Here is a 15,354-nt window from a genome sequence, read left to right on the forward strand (position 1 = left end):
ACATTGCTTGTTGCTCATCATAATGTGGATGTACTAATGCGGATACATTTGTTGAGTTACGATTTGCATTTGTATTGCAAACCTATATTATCTGCAAATACAATAAAAGAGATTAAACATGAAAGGAATATTACAATGGTTTGGGGTACAAATTATTGTAATTTTTGTTTTTCAACTGTTTAATATCCTCTATATATTAAATCAGGGGTCCCCAACCCCCGGGCCGTGGACCGGTACCAGTCTGTGACCTGTTGATGACTGGGCCACACAGCAGGAGGTAAGCGGTGACCATGATCCACACAGGGCTATCACAGACCATGGTCATTGCTCATCTAGGAGGTGATGCTTGTACAAGGAGGGGGTCTGTACTGAGGAGGTGGGCTGGGAAGGGGGATTTAGGGCTGTAGAGAAGAAATCTGTACTGGGGATTGGGGCTGTTCATTGAGATCTGTGCTGTGAAGGATGTGGGCTTGGGGGGGATTTTTTTCTTTGAGGAAAGGGTCATTTTTTGTTAGATTTTGTACAGTGGCTTGTTTGTTACTCACTCCTGACCCCTGCATACTACTGACCCTTGCTCTCTGTACAATATGCACTCCTGACCCCGGCAGTCTTTGCGATACACACTCCTGACCCATGCAATCAATTTATTTCTCACTCCTGAGTCCTGCATTATCTGATTTACATACTCCTGACCTCTGCACTCTCACATTATGCACTAAAGAGTGCTGCATTATGCACTCCTGGCCCCTTCACTCTGTGTATTATTCCTGAGCCCTGCACAGTAGACACTAAATTGTACATTTCATACTAACTATTGAACTCCCTATGCTGGGCTTTATATGACATACGCCTGACCATTGTACTCTAAGCACATTATATACTCCTAAAGGCTGTGTATAGAAAATTACATGTAAGATAATGGTTTCATTTTGTATGTGCTGAGATTTGTACATGTTTGAAAATGGCTTGTACCTATGTGTTGCAGCCCTTGCCGCTAGAGTTGCCACCTTTTCTTCAAATAAAACCCGAACACTTTAGCGGCGCACAGCAATTTCTTTATAATAATATAAACTATACATATATTTTGCTATTAAATAAAATTTCTAATCATATGACGTTAATAACAAGAGTTCCCCTTTACATCAGAGTCCACAGAGTTCCCCTTTTACTTCTAAACTTGCAGAGTTCCCTTTTACTGTAAGGGGGGACTCTGCAGACTCTGAGGTAAGGGAGAACTCTGGGGACTTTAAGGGATGCTCTGGGAACTCTGATTTAAGGGGGGGACACTGAGAACTCTGATGTACGGAGAGGACTCTGGTGTAAAGGGGAACTCTGATGTAAGGGGTGCTCGTGTACTCACTCAGAGGCAGGAGAGAGAAGGGGGCATACTTCAGTCACAGACAGGGATGGATGGTGAGCTCACTCACCCCTTGGCAGTCAGCACCTCTCATTCAGATGTATCTGAGGCTGCTAGACTTCAAATTTCCCGGCCCCCACTATCCTTTTCTGAGGCAAAGCGTTGGGGATTAGAGTGTGGGCAGACACAGAGGGGTAGGGGCGGGAGAAAGAGGTGCAGATCGAGCCCTCCTCTCCCTTTAGTGTGGGGGTCGGGGAATTGTTAGTATTGTTAGTGCTGGCTTTGGGCAGTGGCAAAAAGAGTGTAACAGACACTCTCAGCTTAGCCAACTGCAGCCAGCAACCCTGCTGGGAGGCCATAGTCCAGTCTGAATAATGTGCCCGGGTTTCAGGCAGTCTGAAACCTGGACACATGATTCCAAACCCGAACTGTCCGGGTGAATCCCAGACAGGTGGCAAACCTACTTGCCGCCCCTGTAAAATGCGATCTGAGATGGATTCCATTTTTAGGAGGCGTCTGACAGGCAGTAGAGAGGCAATATGTCACCTTCAAACTACCTGTTTTAACCCTGATGCTGACCCACAACTCTGCAATTGCATGCATTGCACACTGTTGCAGGGCGGTTGTCCCATGGCCTCATTCACTCAAATGGGTGGCGTGCAGTGGCAGTATTGCCTGCCAAATGAGACATGGCATTTGATCTTTGCCACGGCATGTATACAGCCCTCAGCGGCTACTCTTGTTTAGGTGGGCAGTTGGGGGAAATAGGTAGAATCATGGCTCAACTTCCTCCTTTTACAGCCCCCTGGCTGAATGAGCCCTCAGACGCTTGCTTGTGGCACAGTAATTAAAGCATATTTTGTCAGTACAAGGACTGTGGCATACGTGTGTTGTGAATACAGTAAACAGATTCAGGTTTTATTTATCCGTACCCCCTTAAGCCCCTCCCACTGTTAGCACAGTTTGTCCACATCCATGATTCAGCACGGCATGCTGAGTGCATCACGTTATTGCTTCAAATACATTTTGAGGGGAGGGGGGGGGGGGGTTGAAAAAAAAACGATCAGCCCTGGATGCCAGATATGCTAGGTACGTCACTGCTAAGGAAGCTGTTTTACTTGCCAAATGATTTGTATTTTTGTCCATCTATTACTGAGATTTGCAGCTTTGCCACACAGCACAGCCTTATCTGGGGGCAAGAGACCTGATTTTTCTCTGCTGTAGTTAAATATTATTTACAGGTCTTGCTCACCCCCAGCTTGTGACTGGACAGTGACAGCAGAAGCAGCAGACTAGTGCACTCATCACTTTCTCACTCTGCTTTCTCCTGCTATCGGCATGCTCATTGCACTGTATCGCTTCTGATTGAATCCTTATGCTGCTTCTCCCTCTTCCAGCCTGAGCTGACTGTGCAGGGAAAAACAAGAGGCTGATACTGGGTCAAATCCAGGTATGTAAAATAGGAAGAACCGCGCTAACACAAAAACATATAAGCAGCAGCATATAGTGCGATCACACCAAAATCTAGAGTCCTGTAAAAAGCTGCGCTAAAATTATTAAAAGTTCATATAAATGACATCAAGGGGATTTCTCCAAGTCCTTATTTCAAAGTGAAAACACCACCACCGTGCACTTCTAAGCAGTAGTGACAATCCACCCTAGTAGTAGAGCCTGCTTACCAGATGGCAAGCATAAAAGGGCAAGTGGCTTTAGCCTAGCCAAGGCCTTTTAGCTTGCTGACGCTCCTGGTGTTCCTATGGGGGGTAAATCTCCAGGCTCCCTTAGGTTATCCTCATGTCGCCATTCAACACGAAAAACCCGGATGACTGGAGGGATGTCTGTGTTCCAGATCTTCTGATGGGGCCTCTCTGCTCCCAGGAGGTTTACCTGTCTGATTGATCAAATCCAGGTATGTAGACCGATGAACTCTGCATCACTTTGTTCTCCCCTCCTCTTAGCATGTTCCTTAATAGCACCTGAGCATTGTAATACAACAGATTGACTCTTTGTGTTGCTTCTTTGTCCCCGAGTTCGAGCTCTGCTGTACAGAGGACAGTAAGAGGCGGACACGTGGAATTTAGGTACTTACACTGCTTGTATTTAAAAAAAAATTAAATGATTTACCAATGATTAGAGATTAATAATTTTTTTGTCATTTATATTCATTTGGAGTTGAGTTGTAATATGCAATATTTCACATCTACCTTAGTTATTTGAATTAATTGTATCTATTTGTAGCACTACCCCTATAGGAGTTGCTGAAATCAGGGTTCCCCACTGCTGCACAGCCAGTCACATGGCTTTTCTTCTTTCATCCGGACACAAAAATCAGTCTTTGGCTTGGTTTTGTTGTTTTATTAGAGGATGATAACTTGGGTGGGGTAAGGGATAATGGGATGCCCAGTGTGACAGCATTCAAACTTCAGGGACACTTCCTCTCTATTTACAAAGATCCTCCTCCTGCACAAACTTGGTTCACTATGTAAAGCACCTGCTGATCACTCCTGATGGAATTATTAGTCACTTTGTTAATTGAGCAACAGCCCATTACAAGCCAGGAAGGGTCCCTCAAGCCACTGAAAGCCTTCTCAGCACCGAATCTCCATCTTCCACCCGGACTCCCTGCTGGCATGGCTCATGTCTATTTAAGGGCTTCTTTAGCTCCCTGCATGGTCCCCAACCTGTGGATTGGCCAAAGGCCCCTAAATATTCAAAGCTACCCTGCCTATCCTCGGCCCACTAACTTCTAGAACGTTCTCCAATGTCCTAGAAACGGGGAATAGGGGCGGGGGGGAGGCACAAGAGAGCTGCCAGGATGAGTCATCCAGCCCTGGGCTCTAATAAGCCTGACCCAGATTCAATGACTATCCCAGATCTAGATGTTTTGCCTGTACTACACTCCTAGTAGCACACACTAGAGGGTGCTACATATTATTTTATAACTATTTCATTTACATTCTATTGTCATTCATATTATACCGTATATACAGTGGGTATAGAAAATAATCTTTGATGATTTGCAGCCTGAAATTAAGACAGACAGTTTTTGCTTCATCCAGTTTTTTACATATAATATCCAAGTGCAAGATATAACACCAACATGTCAGAAAAAAATAAAAAACTTTTAAAAACAGAAAAAGGATCACCCCCTTGTGTCAGTATTTTGTTGAACCACCTTTTGCTTTACTTACAGCCTTTAGTCTGTTGTGATATGTCTCTACTAAGTTTGCACATCTAGACTTTGCAATATTTGCCCACTTTTCTTTGTAGAACTACTCAAGTTCAGGTAAATTTGATAGTGACCGTTTACGGACTGCATTCTTCAAGTCATTCCACAGATTTTCAATGGGGTTTAAAGGAGTTGTAAACCCTCAAGGTTTTTCACCTTAATGCATTCTATGCATTAAGGTGAAAAACCTTTTGTAGTGCAGCAGTCCCCCAGAGCCCCCCTTTTACTTACCTGAACCCGATCGTTCCAGCGATGGGACGAGCAGAGGAGCTCCAGCCACTGTCTCGGGTCCTCATTGGCTGGATTGATAGCAGCAGGAGCATTGGCTCCTGCTGCTGTCAATCAAAGCCAGTGACATGGGAGCAAGGGGGGCAGGGCTGAGTCCTGCTGTCTGTGTCAGTGGACGACCACATGAGTGCCCCCCGGGAATGCGTTTCTCTGTGGGAGCACTCGTGAAGAGGAGGAGCCAGGAGCGGCGCTGGGGGACCCCAGAAGAGGAGGATCGGGGCCCCTCTGTGCAAAACCAACTGCACAGAGGAGGTAAGTATGACATATTTGTTATTTTTTTTAAAAAGAAAAACAAACCTTTACAACCCCTTTAAGTCTGGGCTCTGGCTAGGCCATGCAAGGACATTCAACTTTTTCTCCTTCAACCACTGTGTGATAATTTTTGCTGTGTGCTTTGGGTCATTGTCATGTTGGAAGGTAAACCTTCTTCCCGCTAACAACTTTCTGCCAGAGGGCATCAGCTTTTCCTCAAGAATTTGATGGTATTTTGCTCCATCCATTTTTCCTTCTATCCTGACAGGTGCTCCAGTCCCTGCTGCAGAGAAACATATACAGGATATTACCCCCTCCATGCTTTACTGTAGTAATGGTGTTATTTGGATGGATTTCCAGCAGAGATATTGTTTGGTGTTGGGGCCAAATAATACAATTTTAGTCTCATCTGACCATAACACCTTTTTCCATGTGACCTCAGAATCTTCAAGGTGCGTTTTGGCAAAGCTCAGTCGTGACTGCATGTGGCCTTTCTTGAGGAGTGACTTTTTTCTTGCAACCCTTTCATACAAGCCACATTTGTGGAAAATTTGTGATATTGTTGTCACATGCACACAATGACCACTCTGTTATAAATTCTCGAAACTACTTCAGAGTTGCTGTAGGCTTCTTGGTAGCCTCTCTGACCAGTTTCCTCCTGGCTCTTTACTTTCATGCAGTTTGGAGTGACATCCTGATCCAGGAAGGGTCTGTATTGTACCAAATACCTTTCACTTCTTAATCATAGACATCACTGAGCTTCTAGGCATTGATAAAGCCTTTGACATTTTGTTGTATCCATCTCCTGACTTGTGCCTGTCCACAACTTTATCCCAGAATTTTTTTTTTTTTTAATTAGTTTTGCATGTAACATAACAGACATAACAGACTGCAGCACAGTCATAGACATAAAACCAAAAAACAAAAACAAAAAAACAAAACAAAATATACATCCCAATATACCTATGACCATACAGGAAAAGAAAAGCACTCCCCATCTCAAGGAAGATTAAAGACATATATACCCACCCCACCTGCAAACATCATGGCATATCAAAAGAAGATTCCATATAAATGTTTCACATTTCTAAAAAGAAGGCATCACAGATTCACAGATCATGATCTTGGGCAAGTCTTAACATAAACTCACTCAATTTGTTACAGCAGCTTAGAACATTTTTTGATCACAGCAATTAAGTGGTTAGTCTAAAAACCGTGAGTGAGGACTCAACCCATCCTCCCCATACTTTATCAAATTTCTGCGGTGCCCCTCTATTACGTAGTTTGCCTTATAAAAGGGTAAGGCTCTATTTACCAAAGCCTTCCATGCTACCATGGAGGGAGCCACCGTTTTTTTTCCAGAAAAGTATAATGAGTTTCCTGGCATAATATAGTTAAAGAGTTAGGAGCAGGAGCAGCTGATCCATTAGAGGTGCAGGGGCGCCACCCCCCTAGTTTGCATGGGGAGATGCATGCAGGGCTCAGGACTCATAAGTTTGTAGGAGTTTTTTTTGTTTCCCAGCACATGATTAGAGCAGAGCACTGCGCCCCAAACCCACCCACTTGTGACAATAGCGAATCAATATTTGTTATTGTCTTCCGGCTTCTCCTCCCAGCCAATCAGAACAGGAGGTAGATTGGGCTGGCCAGGAGGAGAAGCCGAGGAAGCCGCGAGGGACCGTGCCGTGGAGGGGTGAGTGTGGGGGAACATGCCGTGGAGCGGTGAGTGCGTGGGACCATGCCGTGGATCGGCGAGAGTGGGAACTGTGCTGTAGAGCAGCGAGTGTGGGGACCGTGCCAGGGAGCAGTGAGTGCAGAGACCGGGGAGCGGTGAATGCAGGGGACCATGGAGCGGTGAGTGCAGACCTGGGGGGATTTGTTTGCCGCCCCCCAAAAAAGTTTAGCACCAGCCACCACTGGTTAGGAGCGTACGTATAACTCTGATGGGGGGCAATCCTGGAGACCTTTTGACAGTGCCTTGCCACTCATAGTTGATTTTTTGCTTCAGTTGCACTACCAGGGTCTGGTATGCTCCAGGAAAGCTCTTTTCATGCTGAGCTAATCGACATGACCACAGCCGATCTCAGTTGAAAGTGTAGCACCCTGGTGTTTAGGCAAGGTTGCTAGTAAATTTAGTTTGCCAGGCGGTAGTTCCCCTGGTTAATTGTTAGTAGATCCACTGATTCCTCTCTAGTTCTAGACTTGCTGCACCTTCTCTCTTCGGTCACTAGGTGGCGTTTTGCTGGTGACATTAGATAGACAAGGGCTTAGCAAGGTCAGGTTATGAATGGATGGGGTGTCTCGGCCAATTGGAGGGGGTTCCTTTATCCCCTTGGCCTGCTGGGAGAGCCTATTTATTTGGGTGGAGTCAGGTGATCGGGGTTCTGTCCTACCTGGATGGCTGTCTGGGTGGACGTGTGTTATGCTGCCCTGGGCTGCTAGGCCAGAAGCCTGAGGCCTATTCCGGGGACATCTGGCTGCTAGGCTGTCTGAGGGCCTATCCAAAAGCAGGAGAAGCAGCACAGGGTTGGGACTGCAGGATTGGATTGGAGTCCAACCGAGAGTAACGATTCAGCTGGACGAAAAAACAGTGGTGGTTGGAGGTAGAGGGGAAGCTGTCGCTACTAGGGGACCATCCACCTTGTTACCGGAGACCACTGTGAGTAAGCTGGTGCAAGTACCAGAGCAGTCTTCTCACCAACCGGGGACGGTGAAGAAGTGGGAAAACTTCAGCAAGTGCCAAGCCAGGGACCCAGCGGGACAGCAGAAGTGACGCTTGAGGAGCATCAGTAAGTGCCAAGTTGGGACCTAGTGGGTCAGCAGGGGTGACGCTTGAGTATCTGTGAGTGCCAAGCCAGGGACTCAGCACAGAAGCAGGGAGTGATGCTTGAGGAAGATACCGAGTTATAGAAGGGAAGGAGCTCCGGAGATCTAGTGGCGATTGGGTCTGAGAGTCTAGTAAGAGACTGGGAGCTTGGTGAGTGAAGACCTACAGTGAGAGACTGTAGAGTGCGAGGAGAACTATCTGTGTTACCAATAGTTAAATACAACTACTGTTAGTGACTGTTACAAGATTTGTTGCCATTGGAGACAGCGGTCCTACCTATACAGAAGTGGTATCTGGCTGGAGGCCTTTGTCTGTATAGCTATCTACCTATAGAAGTCTCAGAGTCTACCAATTAACATTGCATCTACTTAATGGTGTCCTGGCCCTATCGCTCTCTCCCACAGTTCTGTTAAGAGACAATAAATCTCTTTTGCATTCAAAAAGTGTCTGGCGCCCATCACTCCATCTTGCATTACACCCACCATGCCATGTAACCCACTCTACAAAGATGGATGTCAGCTCTCCCTAACTCGGAAGTCACCATTAAGCCTTTGGAGGTCCAGGGAACTTGCTACAAAAGTCAAATGGCTTTGTGTGCCATTGGGAAGGTGATTAGCTACACTTGACTGAATTTACAAATCATTTTTAGGAGGGGGGTGATTTTTTTTCCAACTCAGTGATCCTGTTTTTTATTTTTATTTTTTTCTGACATGGTGTTATATTTTTCACTTGGAATAAATACGGTCGGATAAAACAAAAACCGTGTCTGTCTTCATTTCAGACTGCAAAGCAAAATAATGTGATTATTTTTCTTTACCCACTGTACAGTGCCTTGAAAAAGTATTCATACCCCTTGAAATTTTCCACATTTTGGCAAAAGTGTAAATGTATTTTGTTGGGATTTTACAGTATGTGATAGACCAACACAAAGTGGCACATAATTGTGAAGTGGAATGATAAATGGTTTTCCAATTTTTTTACAAATAAATATCTGAAAAGTGTGGCGTGCATTTGTATTCAGCCCCCTTTACTCAGAGGCTGGGTTCACACTGGTATGATACGACAGCCGTCCTACTTTGGATCCGACTTTGCCCTGCGACTAGAAGCCGACATGCGTCCGACTTTCAATGAACGGGGATCTGACTTGGATCCCCGCCAATGCCAGGTACTGTGTTTGGTATGAATCTTGAGGGGGAACTCCACGCCAAATTTTAAATTAAAAACCGACATGGGTTCCCCCTCCAAGAGCATACCAGGCCCTTCGGTCTGGTATGGATTTTAAGGGGAACCCCCTACGCTAAAAAAACGGCGTGGGGGGTCCCCCCAAAATCCATACCAGACCCTTATCCGAGCACGCAGCCCAGCCGGTCAGGAATGGGGGTGGGGACGAGCGAGTGCCCCCCTGAACCGTACCAGGCCGCATGCCCTTAACAATGGGGGGGTGGGTGCTTTGGGGTAGGGGGGCACCCCCCCACCCCAAAACACCTTGTCCCCATGTTGATGAGGACAAGGGCCTCTTCCCGACAACCCTGGCCGTTGGTTGTCGGGGTCTGCGGGCGGGGGGCTTATCGGAATCCGGGAGCCCCCTTTAATAAGGGGGCCCCCAGATCCCGGCCCCCCACCCTATGTGAATGAGTATGGGGTACATTGTACCCCTACCTATTCACCTAGGAAAAAAAGTGTCAATAAAAAAGCACACTAGACAGGTTTTTAAAGTAATTTATTAAGCAGCTCCGGGGGTCTTCTTCCAACTTCGGGGGTCTTCTTCCGCCTTTGGGGGTCTTCTTCCGACTTCTCCGCTCTCTGCGGCCTCTTCTCCCGGTGACCAGTTCTTCTCCCGCTCTCTGGCCTCTTCTCCCGGTGTTCGACCTCTTATCCCGGTGTCCGCTTATTCTGCCGGCTCCTCCGCTATCTTCTGCCGCTCTTTTGCTAGCGGTGGCCTGGACTTCTGCATCGTCTTCTTCCCTCTTCTCTTCTTCTGATGTTGACACGACGCTCTCTCCTGCTGTAATGATGTGTGCGAGGTGCGCGGCGACTTATATAGGCATGGGGTGTGGTCACCGGCTGATGTCACCCGGTGACCCCGCCCCGTATGACCTCACCACCCATCATGCCACGGGCCGTGACGTCATACGGGCTGGGGCCATGGCTGACATCAGCCAGCGACCACGCCCCATGCCTATATAAGTCACCGCGCACTTCGCACACATCATTACAGCGGGAGAGAGCGTCTTGTCAACATCGGAAGAAGAGAAGAGGGAAGAAGACGACGCAGAAGACCGGGCCACTGCTAGCAAAAGAGTGGCAGAAGATAGCGGAGGAGTCGGCAGAAGAACCGGACACCGGGAGAAGAGGTCGAACATCGGGAGAAGAGGCCGGAGAGTGGGAGAAGAACCGGACACCGGGAGAAGAGGCCGGAGAGTGTTGAGAAGTCGGAAGAAAACCCCCAAAGGCGGAAGAAGGCCCCCGAAGTCGGAAGAAGACCCCCGGAGCTGCTTAATAAATTACTTTAAAAACCTGTCTAGTGTGCTTTTTTATTGACACTTTTTTTCCTAGGTGAATGGGTAGGGGTACGATGTACCCCATACTCATTCACATAGGGTGGGAGGCCGGGATCTGGGGGCCCCCTTATTAAAGGGGGCTCCCAGATTCTGATAAGCCACCCGCAGACCCCGACAACCAACGGCCAGGGTTGTCGGGAAGGGGTCCTTGTCCTCATCAACATGGGGACAAGGTGCTTTGGGGTGGGGGGGCCCGCAGGACCAGTGTGAACCCAGCCTGATACTCCTAACTTAAATCTAGTGGAACCAATTGCCTTCAGAAGTCACCTAATTCGTAAATAAAGTCCACCTGTGTGTAATTTAATCTCAGTATAAATACAACTGTTCTGTGAAGCCCTAAGAGGTTTGTTAAAGAACCTTAGTGAAGAAACAGCATCATGAAGGCCAAGGAACACACCAGACAGGTCAGGGATAAAGTTGTGGAGAAGTTTAACCCCTTCCCGCCGACCGTACGCACATCTGCGTACTCGGCTTTCTGGGGTTATACCGGGATGATGCCCGCAGCTGCAGGCATCATCCCGGTACCGTTGTTTACAGCGGGCGATCGGCTATCCGAGTATAACAACCGATGCGGCTAAAAGCCGTTTGGCTGTTATACCGGAGGAGCGGGAGGGGACATCCCCCCTCCCGCCGTCTCCCGCCGCCTCCCGCCGCTCTTACCGGGCTTCCCGTGCGATCGGGAAGCCCGGTGTCCAATCGGCCGCCTTCGGCGGCTGGGGGCGGGCTGGAACGAAGCTGTGGATGGCTTCGTTCCAGCCTTCTGAATGTAAACGCGAAAGTGACGTCATGACGTCACTTTCCGTTTACTCGGCTGCCAATGGCGCCGAATTTAAAAAAATACACAGTATTCAGAATCGCCGTTTTTGGCGATCTGAATACTGTGAAGTGCAAAGGAGGGCTCGGGGGTCTTTTAGACCCCCGATCCCTCCATAAAGAGTACCTGTCACCACCTATTACTGTCACAAGGAATGTTTACATTCCTTGTGACAGCAATAAAATAAAATTTAAAAAAAAACGCAATTTACAAGTATAAAAAAAAAAAAATGGAAAAAAAAAAAAAAAAAAATTTTTAAAGTGCCCCCGTCCCCGCGAGCTTGCGCAGCGAAGAAATCGCATACGGAAGTCGCGCCCGCGTATGTAAACGGTGTTCAAATCACACATGTGAGGTATCGCTGTGATCGTCAGAGCGAGAGCAATAATTCTAGCCCTAGACCTCCTCTGTAACTCAAACCTGGTAACCATAAAAAAAATTTAAAGCGTCGCCTATGGAAATTCATAGGTACCGTAGTTTGTCGCCATTCCACGAGTGCGTGTAATTATAAAGGGTGACATGTTTGGTATCTATTTACTCAGCGTAACATCATCTTTCACATTATACAAAAAAATTGGGGTAACTTTACTGTTTGGATTTTTTAAAATTCATGAAAGTGTCCCTTTTCCAAAAATTTGCGTTTAAAACACCGCTACACAAATACCGTGTGATATAAAATATTGCAACAATCTCCATTTTATTCTCTAGATTCTCTGCTAAAAAAAAAATATATATATATATATATATATAATGTTTGGGAACTCTAAGTAATTTTCTAGCAAAAAATACGGATTTTAACTTGTAAACACCACATTTCAAAAATAGGCTTAGTTATGAAAGGGTTAACCTCGCTGGCGGTATGATTACGTCAGATTTTTGCGTCTCAAAGCGGTACAATTATTTTGCATAGAAATTTGTCATTTTATATTGTAGGCCTGTAATTCTTAGCAATAACACACTTAAATCTGTCCACCAAGAGTCTAGTAGATATCCTGGGTATGATGAAGTTTGAAACACAAAATCATCAATTACAATTAATAAATAAATATAAATAATTATACAAAATAATAATATAATAATAAAAAAACATAATTTCCCCACGATTCACTATCACTCAATTCTGCAAGTGTTCTAATTTACTATTGCTGTTTTCTAGCTAGCCTAAGACCACTTTTGACGTAAAGGGACACTTTTTGGTTGCTATGGACAATCTCAAGTTTCCAGGCAGAAAGAACAATATATATAATATAAAACTGCATGCAGGGCATTGGACAAAGCACTGGGGACAAAAGGGATGTGAAATAATTTCATACAGTAATGTAATCTGTAAGATTACAGTGTACTGTATGTATTATGATTTTTCACTTTTTTTCATTTTCTGCCGGCTCCGCCCCCATGCCTCGCGACGCTCGCAGGGAACGGACCCCAGTACAGAGAGGCATCGGGCGGAGGACAGAGCCCATGGACACAGCAGGGGGACATCTCAGGATCCTGGGGACAAGGTAAGTATCCCGCACCAGGATCCTGCAATGCAATCCCGAGTGTGGCTTGGGGTTACCGCTAATGGTACTGAAATTTAACCCCGAGCCACACTCGGGAAAACCGCCAGGGAGGTTAAAACAGGGTTAGGTTATAAAAAAATATCCCAAGCTTTGAACATCTCACGGAGTACTGTTCAATCCATCATATAAAAATGGAAAGAGTATGGCACAACTGCAAACCTACCAAGACATGGCCATCCACCTAAACTGACAGGCCGGGCAAGGAGAGCATTAATCAGAGAAGCAGCCAAGAGGCCCATGGTAATTCTGGAGGAGCAGCAGAAATCCACAGCTCAGGTGGGAGAATCTGTCCACAGGACAACTATTAGTCGTGCACTCCACAAATCTGGCCTTTATGGAATTGTGGCAAGAAGAAAGCCACTGTTGAAAGAAAGCCATAAGAAGTCGCGTTTACAGTTTGCGAGAAGCCATGTGAAGGACACAGCAAACAAATGGAAGAAGGTCCTCTGGTCAGATGAGATCACAATTTAACTTTTTGGCCTAAACGCAAAACGCCATGTGTGGCAGAAAACTAACACTGCACATCACCCTGAACACATCATCCCCACCGTGAAACATGGTGGTGGCAGCATCATGTTGTGGGGATGCTTTTCTTCAGCAGGGACAGGGAAGCTGGTCAGAGTTGATGGGAAAATGAATGGAGCCAAATACAGGGCAATCTTAGAAGAAAATCTGTTAGAGTCTGCAAAAGACTGAAGACTGGGGCGGAGGTTCACCTTCCAGCAGGATAACGACCCTAAACCTACAGCCAGAGCTACAATGGAATGGTTTAGATCAAAGCACATTCATGTCTTAGAATGGCCCAGTCAAAGTCCAGACTTAAATCCAATTGAGAATCTGTGGCAAAACTTGAACATTGCTGTTCACAGACACTCTCCATCCAAGCTGACAGAGCTTGAGCTTTTGCAAAGAAGAGTTGGCAAAAATGTCACTCACTGTGCAAAGCCGGTAGAGACAAAAAGACTTTCAGCTGTAATTGCAGTGAAAGGTGGTTCTACAAAGTATTAACTCGGGGGGGGGGGGTTGGCTGAATACAAGTGCACACCACACTTTTCACATATTTATTTGTTAATAATTTTGAAAAATATTTATCATTTTCCTTCCACTTCACAATTATGTGGCACTTTGTGTTGGTCACATAAAATCCCCCCAAAAATACATTTACATTTTTGGTTGTAACATGACAAAATGTGGAACATTTAAAGGGGTATGAATACTTTTTCAAGGCACTGTATACAAATAAAATGTATATATTTAATTGGAACCAGGGCTGTAAGATACAGATAACAGACAACATGAAATATCCAACACAGGCCCTAACTCTTCCCTGCTCTATCCAAAAACAAAACAAATTGTGTTTAAAGAGTGGTGACAGGTCCCCTTTAAATAAGCCAACTGTATGGAATCCGAGGAGACGTTCTCCTGACATTTGTAACATTTACATAACTCAGCCACAGTCAGAGATTGTTATTGACACTGTGCAGAGAATGAGGAACTGTGTGGAGCGATACGCAGTGATCTGGCTCTGGGATTTCCTGAATAAAGTAATATTGTGTTACATAAACACTTGTGGCGGATCACATGTTCCATGTGCAGTGTCTATTCACAGAACCTCATTAAATGTCGCCCAGCAGCCGAGCAGGAGAGAGACATATACAGAGCGAATACACAGGAGTGAAGCCAGGTCTGCATACCACCCTCTACATTGCCAGAGTATTTTTGCTGTTAAGTGGTTGATGAATTTGTTTTGAATTTGCTAATAAATTGCAGAAGGGTAGTAAAGTCCCCTGTCTTACTAGGAGCTTGCTGCTATATGTTTCCTCTTCCTTGTAACTAAAAAGAATTAATATTTTATAAGTGAGCACCCACAATGCACAGTGAGCTGGTGAAATGTTGAGAGGTATAATACAAAATGCATAAACTGGCAGACACACTAAAACACAAAGTCATCCACATTATGGTATTGAAGGTATCAGCATTGTGGCATGTGCTATAATCTCTGTAGTATTAATAAATATAATCACTGTTGCATTGGGAAATATAATCACAATAGTACTGAGAGGTATAATCACAGTGACAATGAAAAATAATCAAAGTGGCGCTGAAAGCTACAATTATTGTGGTGCAGCACTTAGAAGTATGATCGCAGTGCAACTGAAATAATAATTAGTGTGGTCAGAAAGCAATACTCACTGTGGCAATAAGAGTTATAATCCCTGTGGCATTAAGAGGTATAGTAACAGTGGTCCTGAGGTGTATGGTCAGAGTGACACTGATGGGTAGCGCACAGTGGCACTGAGAAATATGGTCACAGTGGAACGCAGAAGTATAATCAAAGTGCCACTGAAAGTATAATAATGAGTATGATACCGATAGGTACAATCCCTGTAGCACTGATAGTTACAATTACTGTGGCAATGAAAGCTATAATCACTTTGGCATTGACAGGTATTGTCACAATGGCCCT

At 45.6% G+C, this 15,354-nt stretch overlaps 1 protein-coding gene across 2 annotated transcripts in view; it reads left to right on the forward strand.

The window, feature by feature from the left end:
- Window positions 1–15,354, forward strand: part of TBXAS1 (thromboxane A synthase 1) — a 198,645-nt gene that overhangs the window by 34,944 nt on the left and 148,347 nt on the right. The window contains exon 1 of one of the 2 annotated variants that reach the window (XM_073621486.1): window positions 14,449–14,571. The exons of the other annotated variant lie outside the window; for it this stretch is intronic. The gene's annotated coding sequence lies outside the window, so the exon portion shown is untranslated. Of the gene's footprint in view, window positions 1–14,448; window positions 14,572–15,354 lie in introns of those variants that run through there. 2 annotated transcript variants of the gene reach the window in all.

The sequence above is a fragment of the Aquarana catesbeiana genome, linkage group LG03 (genome assembly GCF_042186555.1).
Source record: "Aquarana catesbeiana isolate 2022-GZ linkage group LG03, ASM4218655v1, whole genome shotgun sequence".
Lineage (NCBI taxonomy): Eukaryota > Metazoa > Chordata > Amphibia > Anura > Ranidae > Aquarana > Aquarana catesbeiana.